The sequence below is a fragment of the Dromaius novaehollandiae genome, chromosome 12, assembly GCF_036370855.1.
Source record: "Dromaius novaehollandiae isolate bDroNov1 chromosome 12, bDroNov1.hap1, whole genome shotgun sequence".
Classification (NCBI taxonomy): Eukaryota; Metazoa; Chordata; class Aves; order Casuariiformes; family Dromaiidae; genus Dromaius; species Dromaius novaehollandiae.
In genome coordinates this window covers 24,534,328-24,558,393 of record NC_088109.1, presented here as the reverse complement: position 1 = coordinate 24,558,393, position 24,066 = coordinate 24,534,328, and the positions used below count along the sequence as shown (strand labels likewise).

The window sequence follows — 24,066 nt, the reverse complement described above, 5'->3', positions numbered from 1 at the left end:
AAAAGTAGGTGATTCAGAACAAACTCGTTCGGTGCTTGTGGAGAGCAGCTTGAGAGAGATTTCCCACCATTCCAGTGATTCAGACCTATCAGATGGTTTTTATTTATCATTCTGATATATATGGGTACAGTAGTAGGATAGTTCATAATTATTTGTGATATTTTACTGGATTAAATTAATAGCCTATGATAACGTTAAATAATATTTATTCTACGTTTCTGTGTTTGGGTTCTGAGGTTTGAGCGCTAATTGGCTGGAGGGAAATATTTTCTAAAATGCTGTTCTTTAGTTGGTGTCTTTCAAATTAATTGTCATATTAAATTGCTTGTGATTTAAATGTATTCATACAAGTGTTTTCCACGTCCATCAGTCGGATTTCTTCTTTGCCTGCACAGAGCTGTACAGCTAGTGGAATGCACACGCTGTCTCGATTTTAACTTAATTCTTCTGGATATGAAATGAAGAGTCGGCTCTGACTGCTGCTGCTTTTGTTTGGATAGTGCTGAGCAGCTACTAAGGTGAAAGCTCTTTGAAAACATAGTCACAACCTGCCAGTAACTCAGAGCTCAGAGAGCTGGGTTCTGCCGGTAAATATTTGTGCTTCAGGAATTGCTTTATTGCTCTCTCGGATAGCCGATGGCTTGACTGTAATTTTTTTTGTTTGTTTTTAACCCAGGAAGGGCTGTTCTATCTGACCGCACTTGTGTTCTGCTCGTACATACTCCAGCCCCTTGGGATTGCCAGACTTTGGGGCAGTCTAATAGAAATACAGACTGTGCCATGGGACTTCATAAACTCGGTGCTTTTTCCTTGAACTCTTGCACTTCTGCACAGAATTTCCAGTTGCAGTTTGGACAATGGATTGCAGAAAATGTTCGGAAGAAGCTGTAAATCTGGTCCTGATGCTTAGGCCTGTGAGCTGTTGATGGTTGGGTTACATCCTTGTAGATCAATGGCCAATTGGACGAATCATGAGCGTCAGAGGCCTCAGAGATGTGGGGTGGTAACAGCTCTTTGAGCATAACAGCATTTGGTAAAAGTAATGAATAAACCAGTTTGTTCTCAGTGTTTAGATATTGTGACTCCAAGTCACATCAGGGAAAAGTCGTAAGAGGGGATGTTGTCCTGGTGCCGCTGGAAGGAGAGCAGTCCCTGTCTGGCCGGGCCCGTTTGCGAGCCGCCACGAGGAATTCTGGTGATAGACTGGCAAGGCGTGAGGTCCTGGCTTTGGTATAGGATCATCCTTGTGACATTATCGCATCTATCCCTCTATGTAACGCTTACATTTCAGCGTGGATATAACCTCCAATACTTACGTAGGTTGCTAGGGTTAGCAATGACTCTGGAAGTAATCACAGCTCCGAAAATGCCTGGCGTTTTGGGAGAGCACTGCTTTATTTTTTTTCCCCAATAATGAAGAATATCTATTATTTCAAAGGGGAAGTTTTTTTTTTATCGTTGCTGAACCACTGCAAAGGTGCTGAACAAAACCCGCCCCGGTTTTGGAAGCTGCACTGAAGTTGGCATCTCTTTTCGTTAAGCGTTGTGGGTTTCGGGGGGGGGGGGGTGCGCGAATTCGTCATGCAAAATGAGGAGGTGACTTCAAAGCGGTGTAGCAGGAAAGAGGTGTTTTCTAGTCTTTTGATTACGGTGCTGATCTGAATAGAAACACCTGAATCTATTTTGATGTGATGGTTGGAAACAAAGCTAAAATAGTTTCCAGAAACGTCAGTCATACCCGTGAAAATTTGTTTCCCTCTGTCATAAAACTGTTCCACCCACTGAAATAACCCCCCCCCCCCTTTTTTTTTTCTTTGGCTTGCTGGTGTGTCAGCTGGAAGCACACCCATAGCTGAATTTCAAGCAATCTCTATCTGTCTCAGTATTCGTTCTGAATTTCCTCTGTTCTGCTCGCTGTTTAACTTGATTTCAGACGGTTTGAATGATGTAGCCAAGGGCACCGTTATCACACGGAGCCGAGAGCGGGTCGGGAGTCTGGAGGGGGAAGCCCAGCTCCCTGTCCGTCCCTTAGGAAGAACTGTACTTTCTGTGTTTAAAAGTTTGCAAAAGTTTGTTCTAATCTCAGGGCAAGTAAAATAGCTGTATCCTGAAGCAAGTTCGCAGCCCCGGTGGGTGTTCACCCCTTGCTGGATGATGTATCTTTGTGTGGACTTTAACCTTAAATGCCCTCGGTGACACTTTGGGACCACTGAGAAGTGGCACTGATCCGTGAAATGAGGATGGAGGTGGATTTGCATGTAGCCAGGTCCCAGGTAATGTGATGGATCAGAACCAGCCCTCGGGATGGGTTTTTGTTGACAGGATAAAATTCTGCTGAAAGGATACGAAATAAAACAGATTATATGTGATACCATCTACTGATGGAAGTTCATGCTGGGAGGTGATGTTTGGGAAAGGCAGCCTTGAATTCTGTCTGTGGTAGTTTTTCTGAGATAATCTTTAAAGGTTTGTCTAAAATTAGCAAGTAAGGAAAGATTTTTTTGATAATAAATGGCTCCTCCTGGTGTTCCTTGGCGCTCATGGGATATATCCTTCGTGTGCAGCTAGCATGAGGTACAAGTCCAGGGTAAGAAATGCTCCATTTTTGCTCCCACCAGCTGTACGTTGTCTACTGTGATATTTCTGCTTTACTAGATCTGTGCTGATGATGTGGAAGCCACAAAAATGCATTTTCCCCATTCCCGTGTAAGAGATTATTTTCCCTCGGTAGCTTCTGTTTTTCCATATCTTTTGCTGTAGCTGCTCTTTGTTAAACATTTTGAGTTAATTTGTTGCTTCTCACGAGCTGTTTGCAGGACAGGACATAAGGACGCGCAGGGACCGTCTCGGTTACTCAGTCCCTTCTCTTGTAAGCACTGCGGGAAAAGAGACGTGGAAAGAAACCATTTTCCGAGTGTTTTGACTCCTGTTGTGAGGGGTGATCTGCTTCTCTGCGTGGGAGGGTGATCGTCAATGTTTTCAGTGCTGAAGAGTTGAGTAGCAGTAGTAGGAAGCGCCGTGTTTCTGTTGATTGATTTCCTTGTATATCGCTTATTTAAAGAAAAAAGAAAAAAGACCCGGCGGAGTCAGGCTGCAAGCGCAGTGGCTGTGCTTTTGCATGGGTCATGGAGATGTCAAGTAAGATGGCAATGAAGTAACAAAATGGCTTAGAAGAAACGAGTGCTGTTCCCAATGAGATGAAACGCAGCAAAGAAGAAATTGGTTGGGGAGCATCTGGAAGAATCGGAGCCTCCAAGCAGAATTGAATGTAATAATGATCTTAAAATAATTGCGTATCGTCTGGCCAAAGCCCCATAATTCAACAAGCTAAGTTGCAAGTTGGAGAGGGAAATTGGGGCTAAATTGGCAATTGCGGTGACTGTCAGAAAAATAATGGCACAAAGGCTGAAGTCTGCAGTGCGTGAACAGCCCCTCTTCAGCTCCTGTCTTAGCTCGTACAAAGGCTCTGAGTGGTTCTTTGCTCAGCTTTGGGCAAGTGAAATGCAGAGGATATTTTTAACAACATATATAGAAGACTGCAACTTAGTAATTTCTAATGGGCCTTTTGTGGGTTTGAAATTTTTGTCCTGAATCAATAATTGAAAGGAAATAACTCTGATGCTTTGAGCCAGATCCTGAATCACTCTAAGTCAGCACAACTGCATCGAATTCAAGGGCTGCAGCGGCTTTTCTGCTGTTCTTGGGTGCAGGTGAACATTTACAAGTTTTGTTAGTCCATCGAAGTATTGCAAGAGCTAATCCTTTTTAAAGTACTAGAATGTTTAATATTTGAGATTTAACTGAAACAAAGCCTAAGAAATTAAAAACAAGGGAACAAGGGACTGCATGAATCAGAATTTTTCTGTGTTGGGGAGAATTTAATTTCTGTACTGGAAATTGCAAGTTTGACCTTACAGTTGAGTTTAAGCTTTGCTTCTTATATTTATATTAGACTGAATCAGTTTCTAATTCTGTAGACTTTAAGTCTAATACTTTTCAGGTGGAGATTAAAAAAAGAAAAAGAAAAGAAGAGCACGCAAGCGGATAAAGATCTATGGGGGAATCTTTCACCATAGTTTTTCCATGACTTGTTCTGCTTTCCTAACTTTAAATATATTTTTATGCATTTGTAAGAAAAGACATTTTCTCCTGAAAGATGTTCCTATTACTGCTAAAATGTTTCGATAGACACCATGATATATGCTACCCTCAAGTGGAAGAGCATCACGATATTTTTCTCACAATTACCAAAGGTTACTCAAAGAGCAAAGAGGGGATTTAATTTGATGCTTGTGAGACTGCCTGGCACTGCGTTCGCCTGCGGCCGAAGGGACGCGGGTTTTGTGGCCTTCCCACCTTGGTGCTCTCCTCGGCCCTTGCTGCCTCGCGGTTCACCCTGTACCTTTGTCATGCTGGTAGTTCAAGGACCATAAACATCGTCAAGTTGATTACGCGCCAACTAATCTCTACTGCTTGGCCAGATGACTAGAAAGTTGGCAGAGAAGGAAACGTGTCTGGGTGTATAAGATCCCGTCTCCTCTTCTCCAGGCTGAGCGCGCCCTGTTCCCCAGCATCCTGTGGTGTGGGGGGAGCAATTGGAGATCAGGGAGAATTACCCTGATTCTTCCTGCTCTTTTCTATAAAAAACACATTAACTTGTGTTTCCATCTTCTGCTAGACCATCTGCTAGAGCAAGGTTGCAGCTAAGCTATTGGTCAAGTTTTCTTCAATTAATAGCCCTAATTATATTGTAACTTCATCCTTGTCAGTGAGAAGCCCGTCATTAAAGTCACCTGAACTCTCTTTAATACTCAGTATTTCAAGAATTTTTTCTTTTTTCACGCGCCACGAGACATTTAGGAGGAAAAAAGATACTTTTAACTACTTTCTTGCAAAGGCGTTTAAGCACGGTGCAGTGATCAGACAGAATATCAGACCCAGGCAGTCACGCAGGGCAATTTGCAAGTTAGGTATGAATGAACATGGCTTTTCCAGTACTTTGCTGAGATCCAACTACGTGTTGCAGTTATCTGAGGATAGATGGGAATACTGTACAGTCATCTCAGATTGCTTGGCTTTGCAGACATTTTCTTCCAAAGTGTTTCAAGCATCTCGATGGTGCATTGCTGAGGAAATGTAAGGCTCCAGTGTTTCGTGATTCAAAATGAAAGGCAGCAACTATTTTCCTTGGAACAAAAGTCCTTTCACTGTCTTAAAGGAAAACAAAGCTTTCTGTAATTGATTTCCTGTCATTCTCATATGCCAACAAATATTTTATGTAGGATCATTGCATAGTTCCTTTAGGATAGCTCAGTTAGGACAGTCAGGATAGCTCAGCTATCTTTCAGATAGGATAGCTGAATCAGAAATGGGCTGTTGCCTTTTTAGATTTGAGAAAAGCTTTTTGTACTCAAAGCTGATCTGGTGTTTCCAGCTGTATCAATGACTTAATAAGAGGTATTAGCTCTTGGTACCAGCCTTGCCTTGCCTATATTCTTAAACTTTTACAGACCTGTTTCTGCCTGTAGCTGGGAGTTTGGTGCTGAGCCTCGCACGTCTGCAGCTGCTCAAAGTGCTCCGGGAAGGCTCACAAGCAGTAGCATCTCGGTTTTGTAAATAATTTAAAAGACAGCTTACCTGTTTTTATAGAGACCATAATACTAGGTTCAGACTTACTTCTCTCCTTGATACAGTAGCATTTGAATGACTTAATGAATTATTCATGCCATTTCATGTAGGGTCTTGATTTTCTTTAGCTTAGGATGTATGGTGAGGCAAAAGGAGTTTTAGAAATTACTCTATCACACACTATTGTTGTAAAAAGATATACAGAATTAGGTTTAAAAAAAAAAAAAAAGCTGGGGTAGCTCTATGCTTCTTAGCAACACAGTGTCAGAAAGAATCCCCAGGATTACGCTATGCCAGTGTGTCATCACAGCGAGCAACTGTGTTTTAACAATAAATCTTCATCTTTATCCGTGTTGGTGAAGATACCAGGCTCTTAATAAGAAAATAAAGTTGAAAATGCCATGTGTGATTTCCCTCCAGCTCTCTCATGCTATATATGCTCCTGTCCTACCCGTTTGGAAATCAGTTTAATATTTAGTGAAGGTTAGATGGTTTCAGGACACTGCTCGCTTTAGTTGTCAACAGAAGTTTAAGTTGATGGCCAGGTTTCAAGTGCTGACAGTAGGTGTAATCTGTTGAACATCAGCCGTTTAGTTAAGCGTGAAGAGGGAATGCACCGGCGACGGCCCCTCGCGTGCACGTGCTGCGAGAGGCAAAGCCGCTTGCGAGCAGTGAGCCTGTTCAGCACGTCTGTTCCTATATGTCAGACTAATAGGATAAGAGAAGGAGGCAGAAAAATAATTGCATTCTCTTTATTAATGAAAGAGCACTTCACGTTGCCGATAGTTTCATTGACATAATTGCTTTGCAGTGGCAGTGTTCAGTGTCTTTGATTCAAGTTTTATAATAGCACTTACAGACTTATTAATTCCTTGATGAACCAGGCTGTTTTGTATGCGATTACATTTCAACTGTATTTAAGTGCATAAAGAAAAGTATGGAAAAAAGAGAGAGGTAAAATAATTAGTGAGCAGAACAGATGAGATGGATGTGGAGGTCCAGTGGAGGCTGGAGCTGGATTTTCGATGCTTGGTCCTGTTGTGGGTTCTCTCCCATGGAGACTTCAGCACCTTCAAGTCTTCTAAAAAATATATCAATTTATTGAATATCAAATTTGATGTAGAAATAAAATTGGAAAAGACTGTGTAGTCTCAACGATCAGAAGTTTATTTCAGTGGGTTTTTAGGGTGCTAGCTCTGTTTCCCCTGTCTCTGCCCCTGGAGAAACATCAGCTAGAAGGAGCTTGTTCTCCTTCCTCGGTGGCATTGCAGGCAGCTGCAGGAGAGACACCCGCCTTTGGGGTGCGGAGGGATCGTTGCCCCGCAGGACTTCGGTGCTGAAGCACGCCGTGCTCACCCGTCTGTCCAGAGCGGATCACGGTGTAGCTTATGACAGCTGAGTCTCGTGGCGTGTCGTATGCAGCGCAGCATGCGGAGGAGACATGCGTCTCTCCCGGAGGCATCCCACCTTCTTGGCCGCTTGCCGCTGTGGAGGGAGCCCCTCGCAGGCGCTGGATACTGGATACTTGCTCATCGTTGATGTGGTTTGAGAACATCCCTTCTTACGTCTGTACGGGTTTGGTTGGACGCCTCTTGTAATGTGAGAGACGTTTCATACGCTCAGCCATGTAAATGTGTGTGTGTGTATAAAACCCATATTTGAAGTCATCATGTAACGTGCTACTTACCGTGGTCACGTATGCCCCGGATTCAGGCTGGCTCTTTTCAACTTGATAGTAAAGTGAATTTGGCTTAACCACTAATTCTGAAGTAATTAAAATACTACTTTTCTGGTGACAGTGCCTTTATCCTTCCTGTATCTCCAGTAAAACATTTGCTCCAAGCAAAGGATACCACGACAGACAGCACAAGAAGAGAGGTGCCAGAATCTGAGCAATAGCATTGCAATAATGATGTCTTGACGACTGGCTTTTATTAATGTAGCTATTAAGGCACATACTACTAGCCAGATATGTTACCCTGCTTGCATTAATTATGTATGTGTGTATGTCTGTGTGTGTGTTAGTACAATACGTGTTCTGTGTAAATGTTTTCCCAAGTTTTGTTATCTGTGAAGATGAAAAATTTTGTAATGGATCTAGCAGGCTACAAAATACATAACCCAGAGGAAAGTACGTGCAATCCAGTGCAAATACTTAGGCAAGCAAATTTATAATAAGGATCTATAGGCGAGGCTAGACAAAGATTGATGAATACATTAAATCTTTCTCATTTCTGAATGCAAAATGAGCAGAATGTCCCAAAAGAGACTCTTGCAAAGGCAACAAAAGCACAGTAGTTTTATGCAGGAAAGTTAATTTTTTCATTTTACTTTAGGGAGTACATTAATGTCTGAGTTGTCCTGCATTTATCTTTGAGTGTTTTTCATTGTTTGGAGGAACAGCAGCCATGCTACCATCATGTGTAAACACATGACACCTGAATTAATCATCATGATATACTTAACAGTTCATGTGCAATAAGACCAAATAGCTCCAAATTCCTGGAGATGATAATCCTTGATTATTTCAAAGAATTGGATCAACAGAGGACTAATCAGCATGTTGGAGTGTAATGTATGGTAAGGGCAAAATAGTCGTAAATACTTGTCCAAACAGAAATTATAGCAACACTAGACTTTTGAATATTTTTCAAAATTTGAATGCATCTTTTGTGACAATATTAAAAATAACACTGCTTTTCGGATGAGTTACTCTTCGTTTTCACATTGAACCACAATATTATTAGAGTGCAAAATTCTCATCTTCAATGCAGTTTAACTTTTTTTTTAATAATTTTCCCTTGTAGAACTGGAAGATAGTGTGCCACAGAGCAAGTAGAAATGTTCGGTTACCGTCCAGAAGGGTAAGTCCGTCCTCTAAGATTTGAAAGTGATTTACCACATCTTGACACATCAAGACCCTGCTTGTGTCCCTTGGTTCGACGTTGAGAGCATGTGGTGGCACTGACAGCTGAGGGTGCAGAGATGGCGTTTCTCAAGGCAGCAGAAAGGAGTTGGGGCGTGCTTATGTCTACCCTACACACCAGTAAAACCAGCTGGGATGCTCTATGCTATAGTAGAACCCAGTACTTTTTAATACTGTGAGCTCATGGTGTGTCTTAACAGGCTACCTTTCTGGCTTGTAATTGTATAGCCTCTCTGAAACTATTTTTCCATGAAGTGAGAATGACTTTATTCAACTGCATTTTGCTGAGCTGCGTACAGAACCTAGATACAATGGTGATCTGTACATTTTTAGTTGTTTCTTATTTCTTTGAGACTCAAGGCCTGTTTCAGAAATCTGTGGTGTGGGATGGTATCATGCCAGCAATGAAATGCTGGGTTCAAAATGAAAGGCAGTCATTCCAAAACACTTTTATTTTTAGATCCTTTTCTTAGTCTGGGATGCTGTTTCTCTCTGCCCTCCTTCAGTGTGATTGCTTGCCAAGCCGTGTGAGGCAACTTAAAACTGACATACAACCACAGCTTGAAATGTGCCGTGAAATCTGTTTTAATTAGATATGAGCCATAATAATTTAATTACAGATCCACCCACTAAATTATCTGTTTTGAATTTTAGCAGCCACATTGTGCACAGAAACAGAAATGTTTGGAGTAGATACCTCACTGATTTCTATCAAGGGCATTCAAGCTAGGAATAAAGTACCAGTGTACTGTGATTGTTTAACCTCTAGTTTGCTAATTACCCACATTATTTATAAAATCTGCCTGATACATCTAGATGTAAGTCAGTTCAGGCTTAGCTGCTTGCTCTTGGGGAATGAAATTTCTGGTGCATCTTGCACTGAGGAAGTACCTGAGTACGGCATCATGCCCGTACTGCTGTTAAGGAACATATGGGGAGCAAGAGAAGTTGACTAGAACTTAAGAAATGTGATGTTGCTTTGTGGACCAACCTTTCAGAGAATTACTTTCCATAAATTTAAATTAAATGCCTATCTCACAAATTTAAGATAGCATATTGCCCTTCAGTGTAGCTACACAGAGGTGGTTGTCAAAGAGGAATCACTACTGGAGGATTGTATCTAGTTTGCTATTCAGTGATCTTGTAACAAATATGAATTATTGCTACTTAAATTTGCAGTTGAAAAAAAGGCCGATAGAGTAATTATTACATCTTCATCCATATTTAATAAAATACAAAAAGTGGCCTAAATCACTTGGTATCATGTGGGATCATTCAATAACGTGTGTTGTAATACAGCAAGATACAGATGTGTACAAAGGAATGAAGACCATAACTGAAGGTAAGAGATTGTATCCTAACAGCACAGCAGATACCGAGGGAAGAGTAGACAAATCAGTTAACTGAACTCCTTGTGTGATTCTGTTGCAAAAACGTCTCTTGCAAACCTCAGATTGATTCTGTCCGTCTGTGTATCTGTGTATCAATCACACACACAAACAGCGGTTGTTAGAGTTAGAAAGAGAGCAGAAGAACTGCCTTGAGGAAAAATATCTGCAAATACGCCAGTGCTACCTCGTGAATGTGCCTAAAATATGCACGAGCAGTCAAACAGGGAATACTCATTTCATTCATTTTGAATGATCTAAAATAAGTCATTAAGTACCTTCTTGAAGGGCTTAATACGTTATAATCAAAAAGTCTTGACATAATACTGCTGCAGAAAGTATTGTAGTTGATGACAAAATACATAGAACAAATCTTCTGTCTATTATTGTAGCTTCTACCCATCTTCTCAGTAGCATTATGGTGTTACATTTCCTTTTATTTTGCTAAAGTGCAGATTTAAAGTATTCTTTAGTTTTGGAATGCTTTGTATCTTACTATCCACATATGGATAGTTTCCAGCCTGATAATTTTTGCTTTCTTATATCTGAATGCTTGAGATGTGTGATGGATCTTTTTTTCAAAATTTTTGGACAGTTATCCTGATGAAATCCTGTTAAGAGAATTTCTTAGTAACTAGCAGTTAAAAATGAAAAGCTGCAAAATCAAAATTGATCCTGCTTTTGTTGTCAATGGTATAAATTCACATTTAAATCAGTAAAATGACGTAATTATGAAACTGGTGCAAGATCCAAGTTGGAGTTCTATATTATTTAAGTAATTTGGGAGTATTTTACAATGTACAGTGAGCATTTGTTTAGATGTTAGGAGACCACATCTGCCACATATATTTATTCTTTCTATGAGAAAGAAGAATATGCTCTGAGATGAGGAAGGAGATCAGAGGATGCTCTTTCTCTGTATATCTTTGTGAATGATGCAGTGCTAGGAAGGTCACCCTCTTCTCTACTGGCAGTACTTGGAAAATGCATTTCTGGCATTTCTTTGATTCCTCTTTGCTGCAGATTACATTGCTTATATTAAGACCGCTCATTTTGACTGTTTTGAAGTAGACAGGTTTTTTTCCTTGTTAGATCACTGACAGGCCTAGTAGGCTGCTAGCTGTAGGAAAAATATTCATTATTATTATATTCCAAACTCTATTCCGGCAGAGTTCACATGTGAACTGTAATAGCCAGTTTCGCTCTGGGTGAAACCCTGTCTGACGTGTACCCATTTTGCACTTGACCCTGAGCACGTCTCCTGCGCTGGTCTTGGGTGGGAACACCCTGCCTTCACTGAGCGAAGGGCGGGCACGTAGGCAGGACTGCAGAGCAGCTGCTGTGCTGTGCTGGGAGCTCGGGTATGGACTTGTGATAGCTTAGTCGTGTGCTCAAAAACTTAAAAGCAAGACATCCTTGAAATGAAACTTTTTCCTACAAAATGGGCTATATGACTTGGAGAAGTAGCCCATCAGCGGGAAACTGGGGGAGACTCGCATCGCTGCTGCCTGTACAACCGTGTGCATTTTGCTGGTGTTTAACTTCCCTTCTGGATTGTCATATTCCTCTGAAAGATTTCTCATGCATTTGAAAAAAAGCCATATCCTTCTGTTTTCTTTAGCTCTGCCAAATACAGCTCCTCAGGAAGACATTTTCCTTTTGTTTCAATTGGTGGTTATCGAGAAATAATTTGGCATTTTTAGCATAGCAAAATAAATGATTTTTATGAGCAATTCTTCTTATTTAAAGATCCCCCCAAGTCAGCAGGTACCATTATGATTGAAGGCCAAATATTTTAAGAATTAATTTGGCCATCACCTGTTGTGGGCTTGGACCATACTGCTTAAATCTGCTGCCTCTTAGGTATAAAGCCATGGGATAGTATTTATCAGGTGCTCCTCTGTTTCCTTGGCTACAAGATAATTTAAATGTCATCTATTTTATTGACATTAATGAAAATCTCCTGAGATGCACATCTTTGCATGATGTGCAATGATGTCATTTGCATCAAAGTCTGTGTTAAAACATTAGCTAAAAGGATGTGGTGTTTGGGGTACCAATCTAATCACCTCTCCAAAAGGGGGAAAACTGCTTAGGAAAATGGCAATATTAGTGCCTTTATATTTCTCTACAATAAATATCCTCAAATGACATATTTTGTTGTTTGAATCTTTCCTTCCATGACACTAATATTGTACCAAAAATTTTTCTTCCAGAAGCCCCAAGTATGTATTTCTTAGCAAACACCTATAATTAGGTCAGAATTTTAGAAAAGCTTTCTATTTGCATAGAATAGCATTAATTTTGTAGTATTCTCTCAAACCAGGCACAGAGAAAGAACAAATAATTTATTCATGCAAAACCAACCCACATGAATCATTTATTTACCTCTTCTGGTAGTTTCACAAGCTCACTTTTTTTATGCATCAAGCTGCAAATTAATTGGAAATTTCTAGGGGTTGATTCTGTCCAGAGAAAAGTAATAATCACATTAATGGCTTCCCCTACATGGAAAATCATTATGTGAGCTTAGGAAAAAAGTCCATATTGGAAATTTTTTTAATGCCAGTTAAGTGTAGCTGTCTGAAAGGACAGCTGTAAGAGAAAAAACTTTCGTTGTGTCTTTAACCTTCAGAAAATATCCTTGACAAAGGGTTGAGCACCAAGTTCTTCCATCGAGGTAATCCATATATTCAGAGCAACTCCCTTGAGTTCATTAAAATTTTTATTGGTGTAAGTAAAAGTAAACCTGATGTTAAGGCCTTTAATCTGCAAACGCATGTGGAGATAAATGAGAAATCTGCTAGCTTGCTTGAACGGTGGTCCTTTTCCCGGCTCAAACCATGACGGGACAAACTCGGCTCCTGCTGAGCTTGGGGGCCAGCGACCCACCGAGTTCTGCGAGCGCGGTGTTTTGTACCATCTGCAACATACTCTTCTGTGTCCGTGTGGCTTTGTGAGTGTTAGCTGCTGTTTACTGAAGCGCCTTTGCGGGGTCAGGATAGGTTTTTGTTGATATTTTGTTTTATTTTCTTCCAGTAAGGATTAGGCTGTGGCATAACAGAAAACAAGTGTTGCTTTACACTAGACTGTATGATAATCTACATACTTCATGTCTACACTGATTTTTATGTTACAATAAGTATGAAATTTTGATGAATGGTTTACAGACTGCATAATGTATAATGTCATACTGATCTGTGCAATGTTTAAAGAATGCAGCATTAAACAAAAAATGGTATACAGGTGACAGGCTGTATTAGGAAAATGTATGATTGTTGATTCCAATGTATGCTTAAAGAGAAAAGTATTATTTTGAAATATCTATGGTATATTGGATAAAATTAGCTAAAAACAACTTTGTTTCCATTGCAATTGCCAAGATTATTAAGAGTGCCAGAAAAATAAATTATGTTTAGGATTTCAGACTTTAAAGGATTATTAGTAACTGCTGTGCTGAAAATCTTGTTATTTGTGTAGCTTTTTCTGTATAGCTGGATGCGTGATTTGGCTAAGTCAGTATGTCAGTCAGGAGCATCACTCTCTCCTTCTGGGGAACTGATTTTCTTACCCGGTCGAGGTTGTTTTGCATGTTTTGCAGTGATCAGCCTGCTTTACGATTACCTGTGTCATTAGCTGAAGCGAATCATCGTGTTGCCCTTGCGTGGTGGAGGAAGTGGGACGTGCCGGCTCGGGGCCCGCTGCCAGCCCGATCCCCTCCGAAGCAGCTCTCCCGCTGAGGGCCCCTGTCAAACCATGGAGGTGTTGACTCGTCAATGGGGTGTTGTGAAAGACAGGAGATCTGGCCTTATATCTCCTGGTTGCTTTTAAAGAGTTTGCTGTGAGTTAAGGCACGTTGAGTAAGGATTGACCTGCTCTGCAGCTTTGGGTTCGTTCTGCGTTTTGCCAGACTTCCCGCGTGAGCTGGGCAGTTCCAGTGCTCCGGGTGTCAGATCCCGTTTGTGAAAGCAGGTCTAAGATTTCACTCGTTCTTGTCTCCTGACATAAAACATGAAAAAATTGGGGCTGTTTCTCTAGCAGTGAAGTGCCGACGTTGGTGAGAGCCTCTGTGTCTGCCAGGAGCAAACTGCACGCCCGAGCGGAGGTGGCCGCGGGCAGCCTGCTCCAGCCGCCCTGCTCCGGGGCAGCGGCTCGGCCCCGGCGGCCTCCGGACGTCCCTGCCGGCCTCAGCGGTGCCGCGAAATGGTGAACAGAGAGAGTGCAAGTGCCCGGTGAAATGATAAAATGATGCTAGGCTACGTTGTAATTGAGAATTACTCAAGGCTGTCATTTTATTCTACGTTAAAAGCTTCACAATTGCAGGAAGATTATCTTAAAGATGAAGAGTAATTACGGTGCTGCCGTTTTTTGCCACTATAGTCAAGGGCCTGTCAGGATCTCCGTTATAATAAACATGGTTACAGAGGCTAATCTAACCTTGCGTGACAGGTACACGCTCAGAATTAAAATCTGGTGGAGCAGGGCTCAGGTAAAGCAAAGCTTTGTGGGTTTTTGTATTCTAGTTTATGGGGTTTTTTTTTTGTTTGTTTGGTTTTTTTTTGGTAAATGGGTAAAATTTTAAGCCCTTCATTGGTAGTTTTGTATAGACTTTCTCAGTGCAGGCCATTTAAACAATACAACCTGGAATGATGCAAATAAAAGAAGTTACTATTTGATGGATGCTTCATGCTTCTGTTACAAAAAAGTTGTAATAAATGGCATGTATTATTTTACAAGAGACACAGCCATCATTGCACTTACCACGCTCAATGCTCAAGTGGACAGGCCACCCGCCAAACACACACGGGGAGGAAAGTCTCGCTCGCTCGCAGAGGAGGCCGTTCCTGGTACTGCGTAGCGTCAGTGTGGTGCAGTTCCCTTCTCCAGTGCTGGCACTTTAAGTGCCTCACGTTTTAGGCGGTGTTCTTAATAAACAAAGTAATAATAAAATAATCAAGGCCATCCAACTATGCGTCTGAAGAATTTCACTGTATATTCTTTCAGGTGAAAGCTGATCTGCTGCGAAGAGCCAATAACTTCCAAATCACTGCTGTGTTAGTATTGCTGTTGGTGTGGACCTGTGTCCCCATAGCTGAAGCCGAAAGTGTGCAAATCGACCTAGAATTTAAAGTGTTTGGAGATTGTGTGTACATAAAAAGTGCTAATGGGGAAGTTGCATTCTAACAGAGTCTCATATTCTGTTCAGGATGTTGCCAGCTGCAGCATGCGTGGCATTTTTGGTAGTGTATTATATCAGGACTGTGATCGTAGCATCTAGCTCTAAAGTACTGATTCTTTTAGCATTTGGTTTCTTTAAAGCCAAATAGTGTACTTTGATGAGCTCTCTGTATGTCGGTTTTACTCGTGAGTTTTGGGGGCGTGTGAAACCTGTTGCGTTTTAAAATACAAACTTTGAGTGCTGCTTGTGCCGGAATAAGGATGAAAAAGAAGAAGTAATGCAGTTAAAATCAATACTGCAGAGTATCGACCCCCCAAAACTGCCTGCCTACTCCTTCAGTCAGTTCCTAGCGAAGCTCATCTGGAATTTGCTTTGAAGAAGATAAAGACGTTGATCAGAAGAATGTTCTGTGCATTGAATCCCGCCTAATTTCACGTCGGAGGAAGCAGAGCAGCCAGGCGCTCCGGACTGTCCAGCCGTCAGGACCCAGCATACACTTCCTAACTGTTCCACGTTTCTAAAAATGTCATGTCTTTAGGCCAGATGTGCTCTTCCATCTCTTCTATAAAGTGTTTATTTTTATTTTACATTTCAGACCCTGCTAAATCTTGTTCTTTTCTGCTTACGCACTTGAATTCAAAAATCTCTGGATAGCTTGATGCTTGCTGATCCCAAGGTTTTAAGGTGTGGTGCTGTCTGATACAAAGATCCCGGCACTCACTAAAGTTAAGACGATACAGTTCTGGCTTATTTCTCTCCTGCCTCGGAGGCTCACTCGGCATCAGCAGCTCGCGACGTGCGTTGCAGTTCTGGTTCTGGAGGAAGAGGGACCTCGTGGGGGTCACGCTCGGCTCCCACCCTGTTGCGCTCTGCTGTGTCAAGGTTCAGTACCGAGCACTTTTGTGAAGTTTAGTTTAGCTCTTCTGTACATGGAGCAATACAGAAGAATTATTTTGTGTGTTTTACAGCTTATGAAGCTTTTCTGGTCTATTTTAGAGTTAGGACTGAGACTGAGACCAGCTTCAGTAACATTTCCAACACTTCCTACTGCTGTTGGGCTGAAGGCGCTCTGCGAGGGGCCTGGAGGGCGCGAGCAGCTCCCTTGCTGCTGGGAGCCGCAGCGCGGAGGAGCGGGGGGAGGAAAGCCGGCGTGCTCGCCTTTGCCCGGACGTCGAGGGAGGCGGTGGGCCGGAGGGCATTGGAGCTGCGGGTGAAAGCTCAGAAAAATGGATATGTATCTTGGCTTGGCACAGACTTGCTGTGTGACCCAAGGCAAATGACTTCAGCACTTTCTGTTTCAGTTCAGCAAGTGGAAAATTGTAATTGTGTCTTTTTGGCAAGATATTTAGAAACTTCCAGTGTTTTCAGGGCGCTTTTTTTTTTTTTTTTTTTTTTTTTTTTTTTTTTTTTTTTTTTTTTTTTTTTTTTTGCAGTCCTGAGGTGAGGCAAATGGGTCTGCATATTAAACACTTCTGACATTACAGACTTTAAAGTTCTAGTAAACAGCTGTTTTCTTCCAAAAAGCCGTGGGGAGGTTGGGAGCAGTTGCTACCTGCGGCAGGGAGCACTGTGGTGGTGGCTGGGAGCTTGGGCAGCGCCTGGGGCCCTGGCGTGCCTGGGGATGCTTGGGCCCACGGCAGCAGATTTCTGCCTCGAATGGCCTTGCTTCGAGCAGCCAGAGGGGAGCGGGAGGGACGGCGAAGTCTCGTTAACGTTCTCCGCCAGGTTCGTGACAAAATCTTCCCCTTGCTCTGGTGCCCCAACTCTTGGACTCTTGTACCTGGGTAATGCAAGCAATGTGATATTCTTTTGATCGTTAGCTTGATTGGTAACAAAAGCACTTGAAAGTTTATTGGCTCTTTGCAAGGCCAATTTTCTAGGGTGATTAAACAACTCATTATTTCTGGCAATGTTAATTGCATTTTTAATTTTACTCATACTCTGACATTTGCTCTAGCTAAAAATAATCTTTATGAATGGAAGTGAAAGGGCGGCCTAGAGGCAGATAAGTACTGGTTTGTGAATAATAAATAGATCAAGGAAGAGCGTGGAGATTGCGTGTTTCAAAACCAGAGCTCCCTGTAGTGCTTGGCCTTCCTGTGAGTTTGAAGTATTGGTGGCTCAATAAAAAATTGTTTTTGAATGTGATTAATATCACTGGTCCCAGCCACGTTATGGTTACCTAAACAGATATAAACATGGGTAATGTCTTGTTTGGATAACGGAACCCACAAACACTAAACTTACCAAATTTGAATCTGTTGATGCACCTCTTGTCCCCCCGGCTGCGGGTGTGGGGCGGCGCTGTCCGCGGTGCTGGAGCGCGCCGTGGGGCAGGAGAGTGTTTAGCCCTGGCACGGGGGCTTCAGTCTTTCAGGTTTTGCAGGTAAGACTAACATCTTGCAAATCTTACAGGTGAGACGACAATTTCAATTGCCATCTAGATATATTTGCATGGAAGAATAGGCTGAATTAACAGTGTTTGGCAGATCTGACAGAGACTTGTATTTAATAGGGAAAATTTTAGAAACCTTTAGAAGCCACAAGGGCAACATGAAACAGAAGAAAATGCAAGCTTGAAAATAATTTACTTGCTTTCTGAATAATTAAAGAAGTCAGCATGAATTACAGGATAATGCACGTCAGTCCTCAGATAGCTAGCGATGCTAATTTATTCGGCTTATTATAGTTGGCAATTAATGTTCTTCTCTTAACAATATGCCAATGAAATATGTTTGCATTGTATTAGTCAATTCTTTCAGTCACTTTTTCATAAGGATAGGTGTTACACTGCCATTTTCAGAATTGTGCAGGTAATCCACATGAGATTCGTGTGTATATAGTATCAGTTTGCTCTCTGGGATGGCTGGGAGAAACAGCTTTTTGAAAGATGAATACATTTAATTCAGTAGCAAAAATGCATGCGATAAAGCCACTACATGACCCAACATGTTCCTTTCCAAACAGTTAAATTACATGCATATGTGGACACATGTGTGTAACCTTTTCATGAATGCAGATACAACTGCTGTATGCTTTTGTTTGAATCGTGGCCTCTGTGGATTTTTTTCCACTGAGTCATGGGGAGTCTGGCGATACAAATGAGCTGCAGTGCAGGAGCTAGCAAAGTTGGCCCATCTTTTGAACTTTAAACATATCCAGGCACAGCACCTTTTCAGATGACACAGATATTTATTCGAGCACGTGTTTCGTAGAGCAGCATTAAGCTCTGCTAATATCTAGGGGCAAATTAAAGCATCTGTGATAGGTAGGAAATTTTTTTTTCTCCAAATTCACCTACAGTGAATTGGAAAATGAGAGCTCAAGCAGATTTCTTAATACGGTAGCCTGTAGAAGTAACAGAATGGTGGTTTTAATGATAGCTCTTTTGCCTTGACTTGAAAAATTATTCATCAGTTGCAGGAAATGTTCCTGAAGATCCTCCTATTAGATAGGGAACGTGGCTTGAAGTAGTGCTTGCATGTATGCTCGCAACCTTTCTCTGCAAAGGAAATAGCACCATTTCTGACTCCTGCCGTCAGCAGCGACCTTTGTTCGTGGCAGTAATGGTGCAAGGAGTATGCGAGGCTTAGAGTTAGAATGGTTCAACCTTTTGCATACATTAGGTACTCAGTTTAATAGATTTATCTCAGTGACATCTTGAAAGTATAATGAAAAATGACTGTTCAGTTGGTGCTGTTTGATAGTTTTGAAGCTTGCATTTTGAAGCTGCATTGAATCTAATAGACTTTTCACTGGATAAGCTTTAAAACATTTGGTCCTTTTTCTAGGAGAATGAATTGTACTCCTTTGATTGCATCAGTGCTCAAATGTCCTAGCAGTCACCACCTCCCTATTCCTAAGTGGTGGGGGTGAAAGGAGGTTTCGTAGGAGCATGGGAATAATCTTAATTGGCATAAATCATTTGAGGTAGTCAACAAAATATTACTCCTAATCTGCTTTTTCTGTTTCTTTTAAGGATTTATATTTGTTTTTAAGGATTAATGCAAATCATACATAATTACAGATTTTGTGGATGGAGGCTAGTCCTTTTGATATATTAGGCAGTGTCAGATTTACTCTTTCACATAATCCTTAGGCTCCCATCTATGAGACTGTGTGAAACAGATTTAGGGAACATGTTTAAAATAAGTTTCAAAGTTGTTGTTCAACCAATTTCTAAAATACAGTGGCTTTTAATTGTAGCTGTGAGCATGTTTCTCAATGGTAAGTCTTACTAATCATCTTAAACAACCTAATACTTAATATGATTTTTTTTTCGTAAACACAAACAGTGATCAGAGATTAGAGAAGCTGAAATACATAAAATTAACTTTGTCCATGGAAGTAAATTAAAACATCACTGGAAGAAAGAAAAATGTGCCACATTAGGAGTTTTATTATGTCAGCAGAACTGATATTGGAAACATGAGCAATGGATCCCTGTCAAACAGGTCAGAAATGATAGTTAAAATGACTGACGCATACATGAGTTAAGTAGGTTTCAGACTACTAATTAACCATAAATCTTTAACAAGAAATCTAAATAACCCAGCTTGTTAAGTAAATCACACTTTCACAAGTAGAAAGAGGGAACTGTCAGGGTTTTCATGGGACCATAACAGATTTCTGGGGAGCCCGTACTATAAATGTGACATTTTGAATGTTCAGTGACTTGCTGTTTCTCTCTTGCTGCTTTTCTGTACAGTCTTGTGTACAGGACAAACTACAGCCTTGAACAGCTTCTGAACGTGCCCATATCTAGTAGTGATGTTTATAGCTGTAATTTTGAAGCTGATGTGGCTTTTTTTTAAAGGAAAAAAAAATTAGATCCTTTTTCTCTGATTTTAAAAACTGCATTAATATTAAATAGCAATTCAAAATCTTTGCGTGTATGCAGAGCAACATTATAAAGCTAGTTAAAGAGCAAAAACCCTCATCAAAAAGAGGGCAGTGGTACTTGGAATCAGCAAGCTTGTTCAGGTGAGCACTGAGATCTGCTTCGTGCCAAGGCGTGCAGTATCGGTTACTTCACTCATTCAGCCGGAAGCCCTATGAGCTGGTCGTGGATCTCGGTCCTTGTAGTCCGCAGCAACGCTGCTGTTTTTAACACGCTCTTTTTCTAGCAGAAAGCATGCTGCCAGGTGAAAAGATCTTTTCATAGTTTGTTCCTTCAACCAGGAGATGAAGGAGGAAGCACATCGCATACGTTCTTCAAAAAAAAAAAAGTTCCATAATTCTTTTATATGAAATATAGAATATGTTTCAGTAAATAAATAAATGTGTGTGTGTGCTTGCTAGCATGCAGGTGAACGCTTTGATCTTGAAGCGAATCCGTGGGGACCCAGCGGGACCGCGTGCGAGGAGAGGGCTGGTTTCTCTGCAGCGCTGGAGCTGGAGCAGGCAGGATCGGCCCCGTCTCCCCTGGGGCGGCCGCTGGAGCACAGCGAGCTGCTGACACAGCCAAAACCTCTTTTATTTCCAGGTTGCAAACACATACTTAAGTATTTTGCTTACCGGGGGCCTTAATTTAAGTTATATCCAAGTGCATGAACTTCGCCTGACATCTACCTCTTACCTAACTGTTCATATTTTGGTCATCAAACATGTTTATGGAACGTGATACCAAAAAGACTAGTGTACAACTGCTTTGTATTATGAACCAGAGGAAAAATAGTCCTGTTTGAGGGAGATTTTTGAGGAAATGGAGAGAGTATGATGCTTTGGCAGAAATATTTTTCTGAGACATAATTTGTAGCAATGTTACTGTGAAGATAAAGTTTAGGAAAAAAAATCCAAGTGCTCTGTAAAGCGAGTTAAGACTAATTTCTGACTTTGAATGGCAGTAATGTACTTAATACTGTATAAATATTTCTAAGTAGCCCAAAGGTTTTATAGAGCATAAAAAATTTACAGCACATCAGCTGCCTTTAAAAATGCATTTTCTTCCTTTCTGCTGTGGTGCGTTTAGTCAGCTTGTCATTGACTGCGATTGGTTTATTATGGTGCTCTTATTTCTGAGCAGTCATTACAGATGCCCTTACGTTTAAGTGAATGCATTTGTGGCGGTTGCTCTGTGATGACTGTTTTAGTCAGTAAATAGACTATAAATTATGTATGGAGAATTTATGAATTAATCTATAGTATGTATCTCATACTCATAAATATTGTACAGTACATTGCAGCATCTGTTATAACTCACTGATGGAGATTTTTAAGTGCATGTTTTTTCATGCTTTTCTCCCATATCTGAAATAAGTAGTTTTGCTTTTCTGCAGTACTATTTCAGTTCATCTTTTAGTTCTGCGCTTTGTGATGTACAGAGCAATATTATCAAATATTATGTATAGCAGAGCAAAGGATGTGCCTTACTTACCCTTTTTTTTGGAAGGGAAATCATTCATAAGTTTCAGACCTCTGGCGCTCTTTTTTTTCACCTTGGTCCTCTGAAAGTACACATTTTCCGTAGGCAGCTAATTACAGGGTAGGATTAGAATGGTAACAGGTTGTAACAACTGAAGATCTCAGTTGCTAGCTATTAAAACACTGTACATGTCAGTGCAGTCCTGAAACCTTCAGTTTATTGAAAATAAGACCAAGATGCAGTGGTAGATATGAAAGAGTATTACAGTAGGTTAGTGATGTTTCACACACACACGCAGAAAAAAGACACAACTCCTGCAAAACAGACTTAAAATGACTTCTTGCCTCAGGTAGGGAGCCAGCGTTGATTTCCAGCATAACAAAATGTATCCTCTACTTTTGTAAACCTGCTTCTTTTCATTAAAAATTCAGAATCAAAATAACATATATAATTAAACAAAGTTCTGCTGTCAGGCACTTAAGCAAAAATATTTTGCAAAGATAAGCCAGACAGTATCTCCTTTTTTAATATACTGGCATAGCTCTCTGTAGTGATCGTAATTAAAAAAAAGAAAAGACTGAAGCTGGTTAAAAATTGATTGCGAACTTTCCAGTGCAAATAAATAGCCATTACCAAGAGAGCAAAATGTCTTGGTTCGTGATTTTTGGATCCCTTTCTGGAATCCAACCTGAAATCCTTCCACAAAGAGGTCTGGCATTTTTAAAAGTTGCTGGTATCAGCCGTCGGAAATGGGACTTTACACGAGGTTATTGCAGATTAGGAATTCAAACCTCTGCTCATCTCTGAAGGTCTTGTCCTGTCCGCTGGTTCTTTGTGGAAGGCCGTAGGAGCTGCCGGCCGAGCATGTCCTTGGAGTCCTCCGGAGGGTGCGAGTCCTGCGGGAGCCGATCTCGCTGTGCGCTGTAATGACATGAGTATCTTCAGCTCTTACATGTACCTGGTCACGTGTTTATACCTGAGGTCGTTTGCACCAAATGTGGGCCTAGATACTAATATTGTTAAGAGAATATTTCATCTACTAACTTCAGCGTTTTTTTCCTTTCCCCTCTTCATGTTCCCCCATAGACTTTGCTTTCAGTGAGTATATTTGTAGTTGTTCTTCAAACGCTTTATGCAAATATCTTTCTGCCAGTAGATCGTGCATATGATTTGTGGTTCAATATTTGCTGGGTTTTTAAGACCAGCTTATCAGTCGCCTTGTGTTTCTTTTATTCTCTCTGTATGTGAACAATCCTGTAATCAGGAGGTGAAAGTTGCAGTCAGGCTGCTCTACTTCTTTTAGGAAAAGGAAAGAAGTTGCTAATGAAATTTGAAATACTGAGCGAGAGACTGTTTACAAAACTTGTCAGCTTTTGTGCAGGTTAATAGAAAAATTGAGCTGTCTCTAATGCTTCATTTATATATTGCAGGGTATATCACACCTTATACAAAGAGAGTGCCTTGTAAAACCAGCGTTTGGGCCTGCTTGGGATTTCCCTGGAAGCAGGTATGCTGTAGGGTGTACACTGCATTTTGCATACAGGACGCTCGGTTTCAGCGCGGCCTCCTTGCACGGGTCCGTGGCGTGGCTGCGGGAGGCATTGCCGTGTGCCGTGTCCTGAGCTTCCCGCTGCGATCCCGGCGCGTTCCCAGCCCGGCCCCGGCATGCCGGCTGCTGCGGCACCGCTCTCTGCTGCCCGGAGCGCGTTTTGCTGAGCCTCTCCAAGGGATGTTGCCAGCCTGCTGAACATTTCTGAACCACTCATCTCCTATTAAAACGCTAGCCTCCAATTTCTGCATCTTTATCCAGATGTTTGGATCTGGCAATTGGACTAAACTCCTGATCTTTTGGAAGCAGTGTCATTACGCAGTATAGGTAATACGTACACGACTACACTGAGTAGTATGGGTGTATTGTTGAGTTCATCTAATCTATACTGATGCTCATCTCCTAGATTGAAATGTGCTTTTTAATTTTTAGTCTGTGATGGTAACTTCAGCACGAGTTTAAATTTGACTCTAAGTGGAAAGAGTCGTTAGGGCTCCGTAGAAGGGGTGGAAAGCCAGCCCCTGCGTGGGGACAGGCGCTGTCCCTTAGTGCCGCTTGGCAGAGACCAGCGAAGCCCCAGGCACCGCTGCTTGGTGCGGCTGAACCTGGTTAAGCAGGTGAGCAGACGTGGAAGTCGGGCTGTTGCCAGTATGAGCTTTAGGTCTCCTCCAGCCTGATCTCCTTAGCTTGCCAGTGGAGAGCAGCAAAGGCAGTGGCTTGTTTGGGGATTTCCCAAAGCTCGGCCTACTTCTGCTGTTCCCTGAGCAACACAGAAATAATTTTACAGGAACATGTGAGCAAAGTTAACATTTGGAAATACTAGTGCAAAAATATTTCGCTAGCCTCTGTGTTGAGGAGTTTGTTGTTCGGTTAATTGGCTAGGACACTTGTGGACCCTAACCTCGTGGGGAGCAGTTCAGCAGAAATCACTGATCTCGGATAAATTCCTGCAGCTCTCAGTGGCTGTGGCACCGCTGCGTGCGCCTTGCAGGTCCCTCGCGGTCTGTAATCGCTGCTGAGGCACGAGCCGCT

At 41.6% G+C, this 24,066-nt stretch overlaps 1 long non-coding RNA gene across 1 annotated transcript in view; it reads left to right on the top strand.

Annotated features, from left to right (window-relative positions):
• The window catches only part of LOC112989788 (uncharacterized), a 103,573-nt gene that overhangs the window by 23,049 nt on the left and 56,458 nt on the right, over positions 1 to 24,066 (top strand). The window contains exon 4 of the long non-coding RNA XR_010391161.1: positions 8,436 to 8,492. This is a non-coding gene — a long non-coding RNA (uncharacterized LOC112989788). The remainder of the gene's footprint in view (positions 1 to 8,435; positions 8,493 to 24,066) is intronic.